This window comes from Mus musculus, chromosome 2, assembly GCF_000001635.26.
Source record: "Mus musculus strain C57BL/6J chromosome 2, GRCm38.p6 C57BL/6J".
In the NCBI taxonomy this organism is placed as follows: domain Eukaryota; kingdom Metazoa; phylum Chordata; class Mammalia; order Rodentia; family Muridae; genus Mus; species Mus musculus.
In genome coordinates this window covers 162,750,301-162,757,892 of record NC_000068.7, presented here as the reverse complement: position 1 = coordinate 162,757,892, position 7,592 = coordinate 162,750,301, and the positions used below count along the sequence as shown (strand labels likewise).

The window sequence follows — 7,592 nt, the reverse complement described above, 5'->3', positions numbered from 1 at the left end:
CTAGCGTTCTGTCTGAGCTTCATGTTGCCAGTCTGGTGGTCATTTAGGGCTCATTCCTTGCCTTGACCACTCAAGTGGCTCCATGAGAGGATTGTCTGTCTCTGTCCCCAGCCCAGCCCAGCCCAGCCCAGCCCAGCCCATCCCTGCCCAGCCCAACCCACAGTTACAGGTGTGATTCTTCTTGTCTCTGGATTACTCCCTGTAACTAGGTACCTTGGTGCTGGTCTGGTGGTTGTCTAGTGCTTGCCCCTTGTCCAGCCTCAGTCTAAGTGGCCCCATGCTAGGATGGTCTGTCTCAGGCTCACTCCTGCCTGAGGCTCATGGTTCCAGATGGGCTTCTTCTAGTCTGTCTCGTTCCCATTCCTGGAAGCCCTTAGGGCCTGTGGTCATCTTAGGCTAGCTCCCTGTTCCAGTTCTCTGGATCTGGATTGGTGGTTGTCTCAGGCTCATTTTTTTTTCCTGCCTGGAAAATCACTCAGATGATCTTAGATCAGAACAATGAGCATAGACATAACCTCTCTCCTCTCTGCCACCTAGTTATGCACATGTGACACAGCCACACCTGTAATACCTCTAGGGACAGGGCAGCTATGAATCTCTTGAGCAGTGTGAGGGGTCACTGTGGGTCAGAGTCAAGGGCTTAATCCCATCTCGATGTGCTCATTCCTTCTCTCAGAGTCTGTCTCTCCATCTATAAGGTCAGGAAGAGAAGGACAGGGACACCACCAGCCAACCTGCATCCTGAATCAAGACTGCTAATGTCCTGTGGGGAAGATCAGCTCCTCTCTGCTGTCCTAGGCTCTCTGGGAGCCTCCTTCACTTCCTCTCTTCCTCTTGATTTCATGATGGACAGACATGCCTGGGGCAGGGAAGGAAGAAAGAGGCACATGGGTGCCTCTTGAATTGTCCACTGATGTCAAATTGCGTTTTTGAATACAGAGTAATGCCAGGAGCTCAAATTCCTGCCCCGGTGAGAGTTTTCTAGTTATTATGCTGGTGCTCTGCCTGGCAGTTTTCGTTTCTACAAATGGCTGTCTCAGGAAAAGCTCAGCTGGCAGAATAGCAGCATCATGAGCACAGAGTTTGTCTTGACTCTGTAGGAGAGAAGTGGAGAAGGACCAAGCCTGGACCAGCAGGCAGTGAAGAGCTTGCTGAGCCCTTTATCTTGAGTGCATTGCTTTCTCTGAGCCCCGCTTTTCTCATCAGTCAAATGTGACACCATTTTAAACTGTGTTAAACAGATGGCAGGTGCCGAGGGTCTGGCACCCAGTAGGTGCTCAGCAAACATGTTTGCCTTCCATCCCTTCCTTGGGAACAGTCAGACGGTTCCCTTTCCTCAGCCAGCAAGCCCCACTGTGCCTACAACTCTGGGTTTGTTTGTAGTAATTAGACTTCGGCAGCCGACAGTATCCAAACCTGCAGTGTTATCGGTTCCTCAAGCTGTTTCAGTTGATATACAGTTGGGTGGTAGATGACAGCTTGTTTATCCAGTGAGGCTGTAAAATATCCCGCGGAGTAAACACACAGTAAAGCCCATTTGTCTTGTCTTTTGCCTTCACCCTCACATGGTCAGAAGGGAGTCTTTCCTCCCACCTTCCTGGCAGCTTCCTCCTCACGAATCTTTTGTTGGACCTTTGTCTGCCCTTGCTTGGCAGTGCCTAAGATGCCACAGCCCTCTCACTGTAATACCCTCAGAAATGTTCAAGCTGTGAGAACCACTCCCAAGCTTCCATCCCTAACCTAGGCTGCTGCCTAGAGTTCCACACTAGACACAGCCCTTTAGATGCCCACCCACCTGCACAGCATGCCAGACAGAAACTACCTTTCTTCTCACACTTAGTGCTTCTGGCTTCCTGGTTCCAGTCATTGGTAAGTCTGGGTATTCATTCCCTGAACTCCAAACCCCAGTGCCCCCTTTAGGTGTCATACCCTTTCTTGCATGTACATCCCCACCAAAGGCTCTGGCCTTGTTCTCTCTAAGCTTTCCTCTGTGGGTTGGTGAGATGGCTCAGTACATAAGCACTTAGCACCAAGACTGATGACCTGAGCCCAATTCTTTTTTTTGAACCCACTTGATGTAAAGAGAAAACTAATGCTCACGAGTTGTCCTCTCACTTGCACACGTATACTGTGACACACATATACCATGGCATGCACACTTGCTCCCCTCCAGATAAATGAATAAATAAATAAAAACAAAACTAAAAGGAAGCAAACCATCACAGCTGCCCTCCCGCTTAGCCATGACCCCTCTGAAGAATGGTTCTCCTGTATTTCTACCATCGACTCCCTTCTTTTGCAAGACAGTAGCCAGAGGGTACTAGAACACACCTAGAATGATGGGTCTGAGCAAGGTGGAAGAAGAAACTTATGTGGGCCAGAAAAATGAACCTGGGCTGGTTGGCTTTTTTCTTCCAGTTTTACATTATCTTCATACCAGAAGATAGAAAGGCACCCATGGGCATGGGAATTAGTATTGTGGAAACGGCTTTAATACTGAAATCAATCTATAGATATAGAGCAATTCCTATAAAAATTAAAATGACATCCTTCACAGGATTAGATTTTAAAAGCCCTAAAATTTGTATAGAAGGGCAAAACTCCCTAAAGATATCTCTAATACATAGATCAGTATAGTGGAAATATCACAATACCAGACCTCAAATTAAATTATAGAACCATAGTAACAAAACATCACAGTCCTGGCACAAGAGGAGATATTTAGGTCATCTAAAAACAAAACCATACAATTAAACACCTAATTTTTCTGACAAGGCTGCTAAAAACATATTGGAGAAAAAAAAAAAAAACCCTCTTTAGCAATCAGTGCTGAGAAAGCTGGATTTCTACATGCAGAAGAATGCAACTATATCTACATTCCTGCATAAAAATCAGATCAAAAGAGACCAAAGACCTTGATGTAAGAGCTGAAACTTTGAAACTGCCAGAAGAAAACATAAGCAAAACACTTGAATATGTAGGCATAAAGGCTGGAGAGTCAGGTCAATGGTTAAGAGCCTGGATGGCTCTTGCAGAGGACCCAAGTTTGATTCCCAGAACCCTTGTGTAACTCTGGTCCCATGGGGTCCTATGTGACACAGGCCTTCAGAGGCATACACACGTCTACCCACATACACGCTCTCATACACACTTGAAAATAAAACAAATCTTTTTGTTTTTCTTCTTTTTATTTTCTTTTTTTCTTTTGTTTTTTTTCGAGTCAGGGTTTCTCTGTGTAGCCCTGGCTGTCCTGGAATTTACTTTGTAGACCAGGCTGGCCTCAAACTCAGAAATCTGCCTGCTTCTACCTCCCAAGTGCTGGGATTAAAGGCGTGCGCCACGACCATCTGGCTAAAACAAATCTTTTAAAAGAAGATACAGACACAAGCAAAGATTTTCTGAACAGGATTCTTTACAGGAAATAATCCCAAGAATTAACAAAGTAGATTACCTGGAATTAAAAAGCTTCTGCACATGTTTCATAACTTCATTTTTTTCTTTATAGTGAATAGTATTGAATTGTGTAACATAGATTTTCATTATCTATTCATCTGCTCATGAGCAACTAAGATGTTTCTATCTCTTGGCTGCTGTGCCCAGAGCGTCTGTTAACGTGGATGAACAAGTATCTCTGTAGCAGGACTTAAGAGTCTTTTGGGAACATGATCAGGAGTGGTACAGCTGGATCGTATGATAGATCTATTTCTAGCTTTTTGAGGAACCTCCACATTAATTTCCCATAGTTTTCACTCTTATCAGCAGTGAATTAATATTCTCCTTTCCTTACACTCATTCTACTTGTCTGTTTTTTCCATGCTATAGAGCAAAAAAAAAAAGTTTTTAATTAATTAATTTATTCCCTTTATATCACAGTATCATCACCCCTCCCAGTACATCCTCACACAGATCCTCCCTCCCGTCTTTCCTCCCCTTCTCTGAGTATCACCCCACCCCATCCCCAGCACATTAGATGTCAGCAGGGCTAGGTGCATCCTCTTCCACTGAGCCCAGGCACAGTGGTCCAGTTAGGGGTGTGGGGTCCACAGGTAGCAGGTAACAGATTCAGGGACAGTTCCCACACCAGTTGTTGGAGGACCTGCATGAAAACCAAGCTGCACATCTGCTACCTGTATGTAGGGGGCCTAGGTCCAGTGCTCACTTGTTGGTTGGTAGTTCAGTCTTTGGAAGCTCCCCGCCCCCTCCAAACAGTCCAGGTTAGTTGTCTCTGTTGGTCTTCCTGTGGAGTCCATGTCATCTTAGGGCCCTTTAATCCTCCCCCAACCTCTTCCATCAGAGCTTCATCTGATGTTTGGCTGAGGGTGTCTGCATCTCTTTCCATTGGCTGCTGGGTGGAGCCTCTCAGAGGACATTTATGCTAGACTCCTGTCTGCAAACAGAGTATCATTGATAGTGTCAGGGATTGGTTCTTGTCCATGGGATGGGTCTCAATTTGGGTCAGTCATTGGTTGGCCATTCCCTCTATCTCTGCACTTTGTCTCTTGTTGGCAGGACACATTTTGGGTCAAATGTTTTGTGAGTGAGTTGCTGTCCTTATCCTTCCAATGAGAGTCCTCCCTGGCTACAGGAAGTGGGTACTTCAGGAACTATATCCCCTACTACTAGGAGTCTCAGAGTTGTTCCCATAGACACCCTGAGGCTTTCCCCAATCCCATGTCTCTAGCACATCCCAGAGATTGCTCCACCTATCCGATACCTGTTTCTGATCTCTATCCCTGTTCTTCCTACACCTGATCCTCCCCATCTCCTCCCCATCCACTCTTCTACCAAGTCCCCTCCCTCCATACACCTCCAATCTCTACTTTATTTCCCCTTCTGAGAAAGATTTGGCCTTCTTCCTCTGGGCCTTCCTTGTTATTTGGTTTCGTTGAGTCTGTGGGGGTGTATCATGGTTATCCTGTACTTTATAGCTAATGCCCACTTATTAGTGAGTACACACAATGCATGTCCTTTTGGGTCTGGGTTACCCCACTCAGGATATTTTCTAGTTCCATCCAATTGCCTGCAAAATTCATGATGCCATTGTTTTTAACGGCTGAATAGTATTTCATTGTATAAACGAAGCACCTTTTCTTTATCCATTCTTCAATTAAGTAAGGTTGTCTTCAGTTTCTGGATATTATGAATAAAGCAGCTATGAACATAGTTGAGCAAGTGTCCTTGAGCATCTTTTGAGTATGCATCCAAGGAGAGTATAGCTGGGCCTTTTGTTTTGTTTTGTTTTATTTTGTTTTGGAGACAGGGTTTCTCTGTGTAACCCCAACTGTCCTGGAGCTCACTCTGTAGACCAGGCTGACCTTAAACTCAGAAATCTGCCTGCCTCTGCCTCCCAAGTGCTGAAATTAAAGGCGTGCACCACCACTGCCTGGCGTAGCTGGGTCTTGAGGTAGACCTATTCCCAATTTTCTGAGAAACTGCCAAATTGATTTCCAGAGTGGTTGTACAAGTTTGCACTCCTACCAGCAATGGAGGAGTGTTCCCCTTGCTCCATATCTGCACCAGCATGTGCTGATCCTTGGACTTTTGATCTTAGCCATTCTGATGGATGGGAGGTGAGTCTTTTGATTTGCATTTCTCTGATGGCTAAGGATGTTGAATATTTCTTTAAGTGCTTTTTGGCCATTAGAGATTTCTCTGTTGATAATTCTCTGTATTCCGTTTTTAAATTGGGTTATTTGGGTAGTTGGTGTCTAACTTCCTGAGTTTGTTATATATTTCGGATATTAGCCCTCTGGTTGGTGAAGATCCTTTCCCAATCTGTGGGCTGCCATTTTACTGTATTGACCATGTCCTTTGACTTACAGAAGTTTTGCAGTTTCATGAGGTCCCATTAATTAATTATTGATCTTAGTTCCTGAACCACTGGTCTTCTGTTTAGGATGTTGTCTCCTGTACCAATGAGTTCAAGGCTATCCCCCACTTTGGATTCTATTAGATTTAGTGTATCTGGTTTTACATTGAGGTCTTTGATCCACTTGGACTTGAGTTTTGTGTAGGGTAATAAATATGATTCTTATTATTTGCATTCTTCTACATGTAGACATCCAGTTAGTGCAGCACCATTTGTTGAAGATTCTTTCTTTTTTCCATTGTATGGTTTTGGCTTCTTTGTAAAAAAAAAAAAAAAATCAAATGTCCATAGGTGTGTGGGTTTATTTCTGGTTCTTTGATTCAATTCCATTGATCAACCTGTCTGTTTCTATATCAATACCATGCATTTAAAAAAAATTACTATTGCTCTGTAGTACAGTTTGAAGTCAGGGATAGTGATACTTCTAGAAGTTTCTTTATTGTTCAGGATTGTTTTAGCTATCCTGGGTTTTTTGGTTTTCCATATGAAGTTAACAGTTGTTTTTTCAAGATATATGAAGAATTTTGTTGTTAATATAGTAGATTACTTTGATGGATTTTTATATATTGAGCCATCCCTGCATCTCTGGGATGAAACCTACTTGATCATGGTGGATGATGTGTTTGATGTGTTCTCGGATCCAGTTTGTGGGTATCTTATTGAGTATTTTCACATCAGTGTTCATAAGAGAAAGAGGTCTGAAGTTCTTTCTTTGTTGAGTCTGTGTGGTTTAGGTATCAGGGTTACTGCGGTCTCATAGAATCAGTTTGGTAGTGTTCCTTATGTTTCTATTTTGTGGAATAGTTTGGCATTAGCTCTTTGAAAGTCTGTGCTAAAACCTGGGTTTTCATTGGTTGGGAGACTTTTAATGACTGCTTCTATTTCTTTAGGGGTCATAGGTAGGTTTAAATAGTTTACCTGATCTTGATTTAACTTCAGTAATTTGCATCTGTCTAGAAAATCATCCATTTCCTTTAGATTTTTTCCAATTTTGTGGAGTACAGGCTTTTGTAGTAAGACCTAATGATTCTTTGAATTTCCTTGTTGTCTATTGCTAAGTCTCCCTTTTGATTTTTGATTTTGTTAATTTGAGTTCTCTCTCTCTCTCTCTCTCTCTCTCTCTCTCTCTCTCTCTCTCTCTCTCTCTCTCTCTCTCCTAGTTGGTTTGGCTAAGGGTTTGTCTATCTTGTTGATTTTCTCAAGAACCAGCCCTTGGTTTTGTTGATTTCTTTGTATAGTTCTCTTTGTTTCTAATTGTTTGGTTTCAGTCCTGAGTTTGATTATTTCCTGCCTGGACCTGTTTGCTTTTCTTTTTCCCTAGAGCTTTTAGGTGTACTTTTAATTCCTTAGTATGAGAATTCTCCAATTCCTTTGAGAAGGCACTTAGTGCTATGAACTCTCTTAGCACTGCTTTCATAGTGACCCCTAAGTTTTGGTGTGTTATGACCTCATTTTCATTCAATTCTAGAAAGTTACTTATTCCCTGACTCAGTGACTATTGAGTAGAAAGTTGTTCAGTTTCCATGAGAATGTAGGCTTTCTGTTGTTTCTGTTGCTGTTGAATTTCTATTTTAATCCATGGTGATCTGATAGGATGATAATGGTTATTTCAATCTTCTTGTATCTGTTAAGGCTTGCTTTGTAACTGATTTTATGATCAATTTAGGAGAAGGTTCTGTGAGATACTGAGAAGAAAATTTTTCATGTGTGTTTGGGTGAAATG

General features: G+C 42.8%; 1 non-coding gene across 1 annotated transcript; it reads right to left on the bottom strand.

Moving 5' to 3' along the window:
- Positions 1-458: 458 nt before the first annotated feature.
- Positions 459-584, bottom strand: Gm22936. Its single transcript, XR_003954223.1, has one exon. It is a non-coding gene; the product is annotated as a small nucleolar RNA SNORA17 (small nucleolar RNA).
- Positions 585-7,592: the final 7,008 nt, after the last annotated feature.